We start from the raw sequence: 14127 nt of genomic DNA, 5'->3' as shown, positions 1-14127 counted from the left end.
GCACCCCAGGCCCCAGTGCATCCTTCACCCTGCACACACCCCTTTGAGCCAGGCGTGCTGAGCACAGAGACCCAGCCTGCAGCGCCTCGCAGCCGCGGTCAGCAGCTCAGCCCTGGTGCCTGACTGGACCCTGGAACCCCTGGTCCTGTCGGTCTCTCCATACCCCCACCCCAGGCCTGAGTCCTGGGGCGCTCTCTGCCCTTCCCTTTGCTGTCTGCCCATGACCCCTTCCTTGCACCAGTGTCCATCCACCCTGCCTCCCGCCCCAGCTCTCCTGTTCATCACAGTGTCCCCACCCCATCCACTGCTCAGGGCCCACCTCTGGGCCTGCAGCCAGGCCTGCCCGAGCTGACCGTGAATGTCCAGGGGACGCCACCTTCCCGCCTGCTACCTACACCACAGGGCAGCCAGGTGCTGTCCTGCAGAGCTCAAGGCCTGGGGGCGCAGCCAGCGACACAAGCAGCCCCCCTTGAGAGCTGGACCACAGCAGGGCCGCCCGGGGGAGGGCCTGAAGTCAGGGTGGCTTCCTGAAAGAGGCAACGGCTGGCTCACCCCGTGTCCCTTCCTGACTTCCGGTGCTGGGCCTCGGCTGACTGCAAGATGTCAGGTGGACATGTGGGCTGTGGGAGGGGACTCTGGTCAGCTGCATTGCCTGGCCAGCAGCAAGGGGGAGCTCTGGGGCGTCAGGCCCAAGCCAGCCTTCTACTCAGCACGCCTGCTTCCCCTTCCCGTGGGCGCAGAGAGGGGCCTGCCTAGCCATCACACAGGGCCACAGAGCTGCCACCTCAGAGGGTGGCCTCGTGCTCAGCTGGTGTGTGTGAGAGGGTGGTCAGAGCCAGGCTGCGTGGTTCAGGAGGTGGCTCCTGCCCCTGGACCTGGGGACAGCTGGGTTCGTACTGCGTGCTACGTGCTAGAGGACCCAGGGACCTGCCCCAGCCCCTAGACCAAGCTCCCCAGACAGGCCTATGGGTCTGACCCTGAGCACACCAGCTGGTCCTGGGAAGAGAGCCAGGCCAGGACCCCTCAGGTGGCCCCAGCATGTGGGACACAGCCTAGGCTGGCCAAGCACATCTGTATCCTCCTCCTAGAAGTCAGAGACCCCAGGCTTCTGCAATGTCCAGGCTGGGCCTTTGAGAGGCCCTAAGTTCCAAGGAAGCCACCTCTGACCCTGGACCCCAGGAGGGATGACTGTCCAGCAGACCCTGCAACCCAGAGCTGAGCCAAGGCCCACCTGGCATTGGGGGCACTAAGGGATGGGGCTGTGGTCCAGGATGAGGGCTGGGGCCAGTGCAGGGGCTGGGTCCCCACAACAGGCCTACCAGGGACCGCAGGACTGTTCAGTTCCACCCCTTTTAAAATCTAAAGGACAAATAAGCATTAAAATATTAGCATGTACCATAGATAAGGAATATTGATGTGATATAAACATAATAAGCCAGTGTGTGCTTTTTATTGTATGACATGCACCACAGAGTGGACAGTGGATCTTAGGCTGTCCATGGTGTCTCCCTGGGTTATATATTTATCTTTACTCTTCCAGTCACAAATACACTGGGGGGGACTGGGGTTGTGGCTCAGAGGTAGAGCGCTCGCCTAGCATGCACGAGACACTGGGTTCCATCCTCAGCACCACATCAATATAAAATAAAGATATTGTGTCCACCTAAAAATAAAAATACAGACATACCTACCTAGAGTGGGGGATATTTTTATGGAGGAAGGGCCCAGGAAGGCCGTGCCCATTCCAGGGGGTTCACCCTGGGAGGGTGAGCCCCTCCTTCAGTTCTGAGCCCACTGGGCCTGCTTCATCCCCACACTTCCTGGCCCTCAGGAGACCCTGGGTTCACAGCCCCCTGGGCCACCTGCCACCAAACAGTGCCTTTCCCAACAGCGACCCCGTGTGGCAGCAGGAGGCAGTAGCAGCTGTGTGAGCCCTGCCCACCCTCCAACCCAGCAGTGTGTGTGGGGGGGGGTGACTCTGGGCTGCAGAAGTCTTGGGTTCAAGGACAACTCTGGGGATGGCTGTGGGGGCCCGAGTCTGAGCCGCCTAGAGAGGAGAGGTAGGTGTTTGTTCTGTGCCCGCCCTGCCCCGCCTACCCTCTCCTCTGCTCTGTGCTGCACCACGACGTGACATTCTGAGTCACAGGGAGGACGCTGAGCCCCAGGTGACAAGTTTGGCCACGTCCTGTGCAGACCCTGCTTGCTGCCAGTGAGCGGGCAGTGCCATCCCTGTCCCACAGCACCCCCCCAAGCCTCTGTTCCCCTCCAACTAGCCACACAAAGAGCAAGCCAGGGAAGGGGGCTGGAGGGAGCCGCCTCCCCCAGCAGACACCTGCAGCCCAGTGGGAGCAGGAAGGGAGGCCGTCCTGGGAAGGACGCCGGGGACGCAGGCGAGGTGGAGCAGGGGAGGGGCGAGGATGGCCTGTCATTTGAAGACCTGGAGATCGGGTGGCTTCCGGCAGAGGGGGTGGCACAGGGAAGGCTGCAGCCTGGGAGCCCAGGTGCTGGGGGCCAGGGACTGGGTCTCGCCTCCACTGTCAGGGCTGTGACCCTGTGGCAGACTTGTGCCCATCTAATGGCATTTAGGAGGCCTGGTCTCTGTGACATTGCCCCCTGGAACAGGCAGGGTCTGAGAGGTAAGGGCTGGCCACGTGCAGGCGAGGGCAGTGTGGTGGGACCGCCTCACTCTGAGCCCCACCTCCCTCTCTCTTAATGGGGAGGAGCACCAGCTGTGCTGCCACCAGGGAGGGTGCAGAGGGCCTTCAGGTGTGGCTTGCTCAAAGGGCTTGAATCCCACTGCTGCTCCTACTGCTGAGCCTAAGGACACGTGGGGCCACCAGGTGCCCTGTGGCCGCCTTCCCACCCTGCCTGCTGGCCCAAGTTCACCATCCACACGCTGCCAGCCAGTGCCCGTGATCCTCCAACCCCTCCAAGACCCCAGGGCCTCCTGAGCTGCCGAGCCAGGCCCAGAGCCCCCGAGGCTTGAGTCCAAGTGGGAAGCCAGGTTTCTCTCTTAAGGGGGACAACTTCTCTGGGGACAGGAAAGGAAGGCTCAGGCCACAGCTGTAAACACTGAAGTGTCTGCCACGGGCCGTGGTCTTCAGGGCCATCCCTGGTGGGGCTGCCTTCCCCGCCCATTCCAGGGACGTGGGAACAGAGACTCGGGGCAATGGAGCAACTGTCCCAGGGCCACACAGCAGGCAGGATGGCCTGCAGGGGCAGTCCTGGAGCCATCCTGCCTGCTCAGCTGCCCGAGGCCTCGAGGAGGAGCAGGGGGAGGCCTGGGCCCAGGAACTGAGCCAGGTCCGGGCCCTTCCTGCTTAGCACCTGAGGGTTCACCTTGGCAGGTGATTGGCCACCCCACAGGAAGCGACTTTGCCCTCAGGTCCGACCTGGGCGGAGGTGGTGGGGCTGCCCTGGATGGCCTGGTCCCAGCTCCTGTCCTCCCCAGGACCCGGCGTCTGGGCCTGCCTCCAGCCGGGGCCGGGTGCAGCACGTCTGAGTTGGTTGAGAAGAAAGCGCCACCTCCTGGGCCTCCTGGAAGAAGCAGAGGGCGGCGGTCCCTCCCCCCCCCACCCTGCACATCCCCTCCCCTTCTTCTGCCCTGGCCTGGTGGGCACCACCAGAGTCCAGGGCCCGGCAGGAGCTGGGCTCCAGGGGCTGAGCAGCTGACCGGGAGGCTGGCCGTGTCAGGGCCCAGGCGGCTGCTGGGGTGGCCGAGAGGTGAAGATGGGGAGAAGAGAGGGACAGGGGTGGGGGCAGGAGGCGGCGCAGGGGCGAGAAGGCCCACAGCACTAGCCTTCAGCAGGAAGGAGGAAGGGCCGAGTTTGGTGCTGGGGGTAGTGGGAGGAGCTATGGGGGCCCTTCCAAGAGGAGCAAGCACAGGGAGGCCAGGGACAGGCCCTGAGACCAGTCACAGGGGGAGGAGGCCCCGCAGGAGAGGACACCAGAGGTGCCCTGGGGGATCCGACAGAGACAGGGACCCTCCTAGCAGGGAGGGGGCAGTCATCGGGAGTGAGGAAGCCCAGGGCGATGTCTGCAGAGGTCCCAGCAGAACCTAGGGACCCACAAGGGTCCACCACATGGTCCACTGCCCCATGGGGCCTGAGGCCTAGGGAGCACCCCAAGGCCTCTGGTAGAGTCGAGGTGGTCTGAGGTCACCCCCAGACAGAGGCACCACTTCCCTAGGGCCCATGTGCCCCAGCCAAGGAAGGCTGAGCTCCGGCGCCAGGAGCCCTGCCAACAGCTAGGACTCTGGGCCAGTGAATCTTTCACTCCAGAAACTTCTACACAACAGAGTAGCCTCCGGGTGTGGCAGAAGGAACCGTCCAGCAGGAAGTACGAGCCCTGGCCCAGATGTGCTCTGTCCCTCACCCCCTCTGTGCCCACCGTCCTAACCCAGACTGAAGACAGAGTCCTGGTTCACACTGTTACTGACAGATCCCCGGGCAACAAGTTCAGCAAGGGTCAGGGGGCTGCAGGACAGGCAGGCTGGGTAGGAGGAAGGAGGACCTGGCCTAGGAAGGAGAAGTCGCCCACAAAGGCCTGACCCCTGGCTAACAGCACACGGTGGGCCCTGACACACGTTCCTTTTCCTCCATGAGTTGTCAAAGGCCCAGCCGGAGGGCCCTGGCATCCCTGGGGTGGAGCAGGCTAGCTCTGCCATGAGGGAGAGACCAGAGAGATGTTGAGAGCCACAGCCGAAGGGGCCCCAACAAACTTCCAGCTGCCAGCTGATGATTGGCTCACAGCCGCCCCAGCAAACTTCCAGCTGCCAGCTGATTGGCTCCTCTGCAGTGATGCTCATTGGGCTGTTTCCCCGCCCTTTCAGACCACGGAGCTGCTCATTGGGGGACTTTTTGGCTCCACCCATGCGACCCAGCCAATCGGCCTCAAGAGCAGGAGGAGGGGGGAGGTGGAGAGGCTTGTGGGAAGCCGGTGGTGGCAGTTGGGCTCTGAAGGTTTTTCCTGAGGAGCTGTGTGGTTTGGCGTGTGTGGTTCTAAAAATAAAGTTCGTTTCTTTTGACAAGTGGCTCCTGAATTGTGCCCAGCCAGACTGCGGCATTTGGTGGCCCATAAGGGGATCAAACCCTCGACCTTGGCGTTATCAGCACCTGGGACCCGTGGGAGAGCCGCAGGCAGCCCTAGGACCCCAAGAACCCAGGATGGGGTGGGACCGTTGTCCCTTGCAAGACTCCTGAGAAGCCCTTGAACTCCGAAGGTCCCTGGACAGAGGTGACCAGAACTGCTGCCCGGTGTCCTCTCTCGGAGCCCACTGAAGGCTCTGACAAGGCTGCGGGGCCTTGGCTTGCCCAGAGTCCCAGGCAGTCCTGACCGCCTCAGCCCCCATTTCTCAAAGACACCAGTGGCTGCCCCCAGAGCAGAGGCCCAGCCCGGGAGGGTTGCTCCTCACTGGCCACCATGAGGGCAGAGGGTCCTATAGGCAAATGGCCCTGAAAGGTGACAGCCACCAGGGCTCAGGCCAAGGTGGATGGGCCCAGACCATGGTGGTGAGCAGAGCATTGGAGTCCTCAGGTCTGAGGCGGTGCTAGAGGGACACTGCAGGGCAGCAGGGGGCCGGGTGGACAGGAGGACAGAGGACAGAAGGCCAGGCTGGCAATGGTCTGTGGCAAGTGGTGGTGGGACGCGTCACACGCAAGGTGCCCAGGGACTGAGGTGCCCAGGGACTGAGCTTGAGAGCAGGGGGCCAGGCCTCGCCCCAGGGCAGCCCCAGGCCCCACCCTGTAGGCAGCCAGAGGCCTTCTGTGGGGCATCTCCTGTGTCCCGCCCCCCGCCCTCCCCAGAGCTTCAGGGAGAGTCCCGGCTGTGGGCACACTCGTCCTGGGCCCTGGGGTGGGAGAGTGCCCTGCACGCCCGCCCTGTGGGCACCTGGCTGCGGCAGGCCCAGGAGCAGAGGGAACCGCTGCCGGGTGCCCACGGCGCAGAGCTGGGCGGGGCACTGGGGGGGCTGAGAGGCCCCCAAGGTGGGCACTGGGTGCCCAAGGGTAGGAACGGATGTCCAGATCTGCCATGTCTGCTTTCCAGAAAGCCTTGGCTGCTGTGGAGTCCTGCTCCCCAGCCTGGCCTCTGGACTGGACGGAGCCTGGCACTTAAACATGAAGCCGACCCAGTCCTACCACGTGGCCAAGAGCCAGGCAGGGCCTCCCCAAAGATCCTGGCCAGCAGTGGGCTGGGGGCAGGAGGCTCTGGGCCTCAGCTTGGCCAAGGCGGGCAGACAGACCACGGCGAGGGCCACACTCAGTCCTGGGTTCACAAGCCCACGGGGACTCCAGTCCTTCCAGGGCTGTGTTAAACATCCTTCTGTCCCCTCAGGCACTAGACGGGCATCACGAGCCCTGGCCTCCGTCCCTGCCTCCTGAGGGCTGCGGAGCTCCGGACCCCTCTGTGCTCTCTGGGTGGTGTGGGCCTGAAGGTCTGCTCTCCACTGTTGCCCGGGTCACAGCGGCTCCCGGCTTCACCACCAGGTGGCGCCTGGCACCAGGGGAAACGTGGCAGGTGGCAAAGGGATGGCTGGGGGGGGAGGCCTGGTGGCTGCGAAGTCCCCTGGCCTCGCAGCATCCATCTAGAGTGAGGAGATGAGGGGCTGGGGCTGGGGTGGGGGTAGAACACTCCCCTCACACGTGCGAGACCCTGGGTTCCATCCCCAGCACCACATAAAAATAAATATGTGAAATAAAGATTAAAAAAGAAGAAGAAAGAGTGAGGCAGTGAGCTGGCCACCCCTGAGACAGGAGGGTGGCAGGTTCAAGAGCAGCCGGACAACCCAGTGAAATCCATCTCACCATAGTAGAAAGGACGGGTGAAGCCCCCTTGCTCAACCCCAGCATCAGTGGAAAGGGGGGACCAGCACGGACCGCCCGGCCACCCGGGGGGCAGGTGTCCATGCCCCTCCACCTGCAGCACCCCTGGGGTGGGCCACGCTCTGTTCCTGTGGTGACCGGGGCTGAAGGGAAGACATCAGGGTCCGTCCCGAGCGCACGGCCGTCCCCAGCCCTCCCCCCAGGCTGGGTCAGACCCACACCAACCTGACTTGCTCCTGCAGCAGCCCTGGGCCACTGCTCCTCCCAGGCTCCGGGTCTCCATCTGTAGAACAGATGACCCCACCTCTATCCTGGGTGGGTGTGGCCCGGTCCACCCACCTCCAGCCACACCTCCCTCCCTGTCCCCTTCCTCCTCTCCACTCCAGCTCCTACAGACTGGGTGACCCAAGGGGCCGCCCTGAAAAGGAAAGGGGCTTCCCCACACCTGGCCACAGAGGCTGTGGCCCGAGGTCACACCCCGCAGGAGATGAGATGGGAGGGAAGGGGCAGAAGGAAAGCTCTGCTCCCCACGGCTCAAGGGGGGCCCGGGGCAGGTGGTCTCACAGTCTCACGGGCCACAAGGAGAATCTGTCCAGCCAGATGAGGGCGGTTTGTGCATCCCTGTGCTGCAGATGAGGACACGAGACCCCGAGGTCCATGCCAGGGCCTGAGTCACCCAGCAATGTGCCCCAGAGCAGGGCCTTCCCTGCTCCCCTCTGCTGGTGAGCTGGCCACAGTAGTGCTGGGCAGTCAGGGTGGATGGTGGTTGGAACCAGCTTGATCACCTGGGTGACCCTGGGTGAATAATGGACCTCCCAGAGCCTCAGGGAGACCTGCCCCTGGGGGTCGCCCAGTCTAGGAGGCTCCGAGCATTCTGGGCTCATGAGGATGGACTCGAGGGGGGCAAGGGCAGCAGGAGCCAGGGCTCACCCCACCAGGCCATCCTTGCCCAGCGAGACTGCCCCATGGTCAGGGGCCAAGGGCAGCTGCTGGCCTGGTCCCTGGGAAACAAGGTAGGCATGTAGGCACAGGTTGGACACAGAGGCCAGGCCCGGTGGCCTGGGCACTCCAAAGACCCTGACAGCCAGGGCAGAGTCCCAGCCAGGGCACCTGGTCTGGGAGACAATGGGCAAGGCCACCTCACTGGCCCAGGCAAGGTCATGCTGAAGAGGTCAAGGCCCGAGCCACTGCTGCCCCACCCGGCACAGGACCTGTCCCTATGCAGGGTCTGCTGCTCAGAGAGATCAACCTGCTAGGAAAGGAGAGGCCAGACTCCCACTCAGCCTCAGCTTGCTCCCCCCAGCCCCAGGGCAGCCTCTCTTTAGCCCTCCACCTGGCCCCAGATGACCACCTGCACCCCCCGAGCACAGGCGTCCGGCCTGCACTCATACTGGGTCCTTCTGTTGCCCCTACTCTGGTGGCCCCTCCTAAGCCTCTGTCTCAGCCTCCACCCCCAGCTTCCATGAATCACTAGCCACCTGCCGGTTCTGGCCTCCTCCAGGCCCAGAGGCCCGACCTCTCATCCTGGGGAGACTTCCTGGCCCTCAGCTCTCCCTCTGCCACCACACTGTACCCAGATGTCCCCGAGTCCTGGCATGTGGGCAGAGAAGGAGCAAGCCACAGAGAGAGGCATGTCTGTAGGCCGTGGGTACAGCCCAGAGGCACGCCCTGGCCACCACCCAGGACAAGGGTCATGGACACTCTCTATTGCCTCTCAGAACTGCCACACCAGCCATGCAAGGGGTCAGACTCAAGACTCCTATTTGGACAGACAGTGACCTTGGTGACCGCTAGGGAACCAATGCTATTGTGTCTCATGCTCAGCACCTGCTAGAACAGAGCTGACCCAAGTGGGCACCTGTCAGAAAAATGAGGTGTTTCTGGGCCTGGGCTTTGAAGGATGAACAGGAGTCCCACCATTTCCCCAAGATGGGCTCAGAGTCACCCTGCCAGGACCCCGCCCCTCCTCCCGACCCCCAGCCCCATCCTCCAAGCACTCCTTACAGTCAGGCAGCCCCTTGAGATCAGGCCTGGGCCAGGCCACCCAGGTGGATGGGACTGGGCTCAGGGCAGGTGTTGGCACTCCCAGCCACAGGAGTGCCACAGCATCTGGCCATGACCTGAGACTTCCTATGGCCACCCATGGGTCCCCATGCCCAGCCCAGCCCACCCCTCTGACTAGGTGGGGTGCAGACCATGGGCCTGGACAGCTGTGCTCGGGGGCAGCTCCCCCTGCCGTCCTCACTGCTTCTCAGGGGCAGCAACAGGGTGGAGTGAGGGGCAGGTGTGTACTCCAGAGGCCCAGAGGGCTGCACCATGGAGCTGGGGGACCACAGGCACAGCAGGGGTATCTGATCACCCGGCCCAGCCCCCAGGAGCCCCGTGCTGCTGGGTCCCATTGCCCCACAGTGTCCAGGTGCTCAGCCTCCCTCACAAGTATCTGCAGCTGGACTGGGCTCCGCCATCTGACCTGAGCCACCACCCGAGTCTAGAGGTCAGCAGGCCCACCCCAGGGGTCCCCAGGAAGTCCCCCACCCTCTCTGGGCCACATACTGTGGAGTGCTATTAGAGTTTGACAAAGCTTGACATTCTGGCTAGTAGGGACAGTCCCCAGGGCCCTGAGTTCCCTGGCCTTTGCACCCCTTGTCCCCTCTAGCAGGGGTCAGCCTATCCTGGAGTCAGTGGTACCAGATGGGGCCCTTTGGGACCGCTAAGGCCAGTGTTGGTGCCATGCTTAGTGGGCGAAGGCAGGGGCTGGGGAAGCCAAGGCCGAGGAGGGAAGTGCCATGAGGGTAAGTGGCAGCCAGCTCCTTGCTCATGCCCCTTCCCCAGTGCTTACTCATCCATGCCAAGCCTGTGCTGGCCAAGGGTCTCAGGTGCTGCTGCCGAGGGGCACCTGGGCACCCACTGTGGCAGGAGGGGAGGGGTGCAGGGGGGCCCTGCCTCATGGGGCTGCTGTTCCTGGGCCAAGGCAGAGACGCGGGCTGGCCCAGGGCCCACCTCAGCCAGCCAGCTCCAGGGACAGCTGGGCTGCCCTCCTGTGACAGGGGCCTGGGAATGCAGGGGACCTGGCCCGGCCATGAGGCCTGGGAGTGCAGAGAGCTCCGAAGGCTGGCAACCTTCCCCAGGGCCGCAGTGGGGGAGGGGCTGGGAGCAGGCCACTGCCTCCTGCTCCAAGGCCCCTGCCCTGCTGGGACCCCTCTGGGGCCAGCCTGGGACCTCCCTGCTCGGGTTTCTGGGCCCCTCCTGCAGGCCCAGTTTTGACGGAGCCTCTACAAACCCTCCTGCTCATCCAAGCCCATGCCACTTCTGTTGTCCCCTTTCCCCCAGGAAAGAGGCTGGTGCCATCAAACCAAGGTCAAACAGGGCAAGTGACAGAGTTGTCCATGGACGCTCCCACTGGACACAGCCACACTCTCCAGCATCCACCTCGGCCCCTGTGCTCCACATGTCTCGGATGGAGAAGCTGAGGCCCGAGGGGAGAAGTAGCCCCCAAGTCACACCCTGAGCCTGAGCAATAAAAGCCTCGGGCCTGTGGACTCCAGGACAGCGTTCCAACTGCACCCACAGACACACCTCCCCACAGTGAGAAGGGCTTGCCTGCCTGGCGTACACCAGGGACGTCCAGGGGCCAGGAGGGACCACGGAGTAAAGGCAGACGTGAGAGGACGCAAGGGCTGGGTGGGTGCCCTCGCCACTGGGGCAGAGAGGGCTTCCTGGAGGAGGGATGTCTTCAGGGCTCTGTAGGGTGCAGGGCCAGGGAGAAGCACGCACAGTCCCCCTGGGGCAGGGGCTCCTGGCAGGCTCAGAGCCCGAGGACAGAGTATGTGGGCAAACCACAGAGGGTCCCGGGCTCCCTGGGTCCCCAAGAGGAGCCATGGAGGATTTCAGCATGCTGCCAAGACCAGACACGTGTGTAGACATCCCTCTGGCTCAGGAGCTGGGACCGAGATGGGGGACAGGGGTGGGACCGGCCTGGAGGGTGGAGGAAGGCAGGGGCTCTAGGGAGAGCTCCTATGGCGAGGCGGGGGGACTTTGGAGGCCCCCATGGCACTCAGCACATGTCCAGTGACAGGTGAGGGGTGTTAGCTGGACTCAGGGCTGCTCCCCATTCCCACAGTGTCCCTGTCACAGGGCTGGTGTTGTCGGGGCCTCTGGCCCCCATTCCCAGTTCCTCTGCTCTCCTGCAGGGCATGGAAGCTGGGCAGACTGGGCTCTGGAGGCGTCCAGCCGTCCGGCCCAACCCCAGACACCCAGCACAAGGGCGGCCAGCAACATGGGCTCCTGGGAGGCAGGACTGGTTGTGGACTAACGCCGCGCCTGAGGGGGCTAGGGACAGGGACGCCCTTCCCAGTACTCTGGGCCACCCGGCTGCAGAGGCAGGAGTGTGTGTCCCAGACTCAGGGAGCAGCATGCGCCATGGAGGAGGTGGGTGGGCTGGAGGGCGAGCTCTGCACCCAGGGGGAGCCCTGGACGGAGGGGGGGGTGGAGGCTGGGGAGGGGCTTGGGCCAAGAGCACAGGCAGGGGCAGAGCCAGCAGGCCAGTGTTTGGGACCTTCCTGGAGACCTGCTGAGGCCCAGCCTCTCTCCAGGAATGCAGGGTGACAGCAGCCAGCCTCCCAGGAGAAGACACGTCCCTGCATTCAGGAAATGCAGGAGGGGAAGGGGAGTGGGGCAGGATTTGAGGACCCAGAGGCTTCTAGGAGTTCAGCAGGAGTGTGGCTTTTGGAGACAAGGCTGCGGACTGCTCCCAGAATCAGCTGGGTGGTGGGCAGTGGCATGGCCAGGACAGAGACCCGGGCTGGACAGCTGGGTCAGCCTCTGGGTTCCCAGCTTCTTTAGCACCCACACTGCTGCACCCGGCAGGATACGGGTCCCAGGCACTGGCCCTGCTGGGGCAGCCTGTCCTCAGTGCCGGCCTCTTGGCCAGCAGGCCACATGTGAAGCCACATGCTGGACCCAGCGTTCCCCACCCTACAGAGGGGGCTCTCGTCTGTCACCCTCTGGCCAGTTCAGTTGGAAATTCATCTTGTAGTTGATCCTTCCTGGGCAGTTCATGATAATAGCCACCATGTGACCACAGCGGGCGCTGGGGATGCTGGAGCTCCTGAGACAGAGAGATGGGCAGGAGAAGTTGGGCCTTGACAACCCTAGTGACACGGTCACCCTGGAGTGCACACTAGTCTGGCCCAGTCAGAGGCAGTTGGCCAAGTGCTAGCTGCTGGCCCTTGGCCTCCAGCACTGGTCAACGTCTCTTCTTGGTGGTCTGGGGCCCCTCAGGAGCAGGGCAGTGGCAGGAAGTGGGGTGGTGTGGGCAGATTGTCAGGACACAGCCATTGGAGTCACTAGGCAAAAGGGCCTCCTTGCTCAGCATCTGTGTGACGTGGCCCCAAGAGTCCAAAGATCAGGCCAAGGTCATGCTGTACTCAGGGCACCCAGGGCTGGAAGCCAGGGCTCCCAACCTCCACACTGAACCTTTGCTGGACAGGGCGTCCAGCAAGGGGGTGTACCTGAGGTCAGGTCTCCTCCTGTCCTTGGAGAAGCCAGCCCTGGGCTATGTTGGCCAGGGGATCTGTGGGTCTGGTGGCATTTGGAGCTCTTGCAAAGTGACCTGGACTCCGTAGAGTTAGAGCAGAAGCCTGAGGACACTCTCAGCTCCTCAGGGTGGGCAGGGCCGGGGCACAGGTGGTGGGCGTGCTGTGGGGGTCTTCCCCAGGGGAGGAGTGCCTGGCCGCCAGGGAGGGGCGACTCCAGGCCACCCTCTCAGGCCTCCTGCCCCACAGACAGTAGGCTACCACAGTCAGGTCAAATGGCCCTCAGGGTCAGCCCATGGTGCCAAGGAGGACTACAGGGACATCAGGACCAGGTCTGTTCACGGAGGAGCGCCTGGTGAGGCTGGCAGCACCCACGTGGTTCCTAACCTGCCCCTCTCAGGGCCCGAAGCCCTGGCCTCTTCAGCCCAGAGCAAAGGTCCTGAGCCCACTCTGGAGCTCAAGCCAGAGTCCTGTCATCCTGGCTCCTCCCCGGCTCTCCCTCACCCCGTCCAGTCCTCCCCCAGGCCCTGCCGGGTGTGGCCAGCAGCCTTTCTGAGCTGCCTGGGGGCGAGCGCATGTGTCGGGGTCTGAATCTCAGCCACCCAGGGCACAGGGCGTCCTGCGGCCAGGAGTGCACCAGGACGTGAGGCCTTACCCTGCAGCCCCGGGAAGCCCCGGGAACATTTTAGGGCGCACAGGGGAGAGGGGGGCCTGTGTGGGGAGCAGTGGTGCCCCAGGGAGGAGGCGAGGATGGGGAGGTGATGGGGTGGAGGCCTCTCCCTCGCCACTGGCTGCAGCCGTGAGGTGGAAACAGAGGGGGCCAGGCTGGGAGAGCACGGGGGTGCCGCTGAGGCCCCAGCCGGCAGCCTTGGAGGAAGGCTGCCAGGAGACAGCCCATGAGGTGCTGGGGACAGCAGAGAGAGTGGGCAGGCCAGGAGGGAGGAGGACAGAGGTCAAGACCTGAGCAGAGACTGGGAAATCCAGCTCGGCAGCTCAGAGCCAGGAGCAGGAGGGCCGGACCTCGGGCGTGGGGAGGAGGCAGGAAACTCCAAGGCTCTCGGGTGTAGATGACCTGGGGCAGGTGGATGTCCCCGGGAAGGCCCTGCCTGGGCCACTGCCCACACCACCTGCCCCAGCCTGCTCCCAGAAGCTACTGGACTCCCAGGCAGACCCATTGGCCTGGTGACAGGGCTCAGATCAGGAAAGGAAAAAAAAAATCTTTGTGCCCCTTTCCCACAGGCCATTACAATTCTATCTTTGTTCCTGGATGAAGCCAATCGTGGAGAAATGGATGCTGTCGGAATTACTGCCGAGCCTTAAAAAGGAGGTCTCTGGGCCTCCAGGAAGGGCACTGGGAACGAGTGCCCATCGAGGCTGGTCAGCAGGGAAAGAGCCCTTCAGGGCACAAGCAGGGGCAGGCTGCCCTCGGCACCCTCCCTGGGCAGGGGAAAATTCTGTAGCAACTCACTGGGACACGGAGACTCACAAGGACACGGCAGCTGGCTCTTGGAATGGCTTGAAACCAAGAGACACAGTCAAGACGCCCTTGAGCCAGGGAAGTTGGGAAACAGGCCGCAGAGAAGGTCAGAGGTGCTGGCAGCATGGTCTGCAGAGGCTCCCTGGCCCCACTGACCTGGCTCTGCTGAGTTCAAGGTCTCAGTGCCTTCCTGGTCCTCAGCAGACGTGGGTCAGCGGAGGCAGGCCAAGGCCCAGGCAGCTGTTCCTCTTACCTTTGTCTCTGCACCTGATGCCCACGGTCTCAAACCCTGAGA

The sequence above is a fragment of the Urocitellus parryii genome, chromosome 5, assembly GCF_045843805.1.
Source record: "Urocitellus parryii isolate mUroPar1 chromosome 5, mUroPar1.hap1, whole genome shotgun sequence".
Classification (NCBI taxonomy): Eukaryota; Metazoa; Chordata; class Mammalia; order Rodentia; family Sciuridae; genus Urocitellus; species Urocitellus parryii.
The sequence above is the reverse complement of the archived record's forward strand: the minus strand, read 5'-3'. Positions refer to the sequence as shown.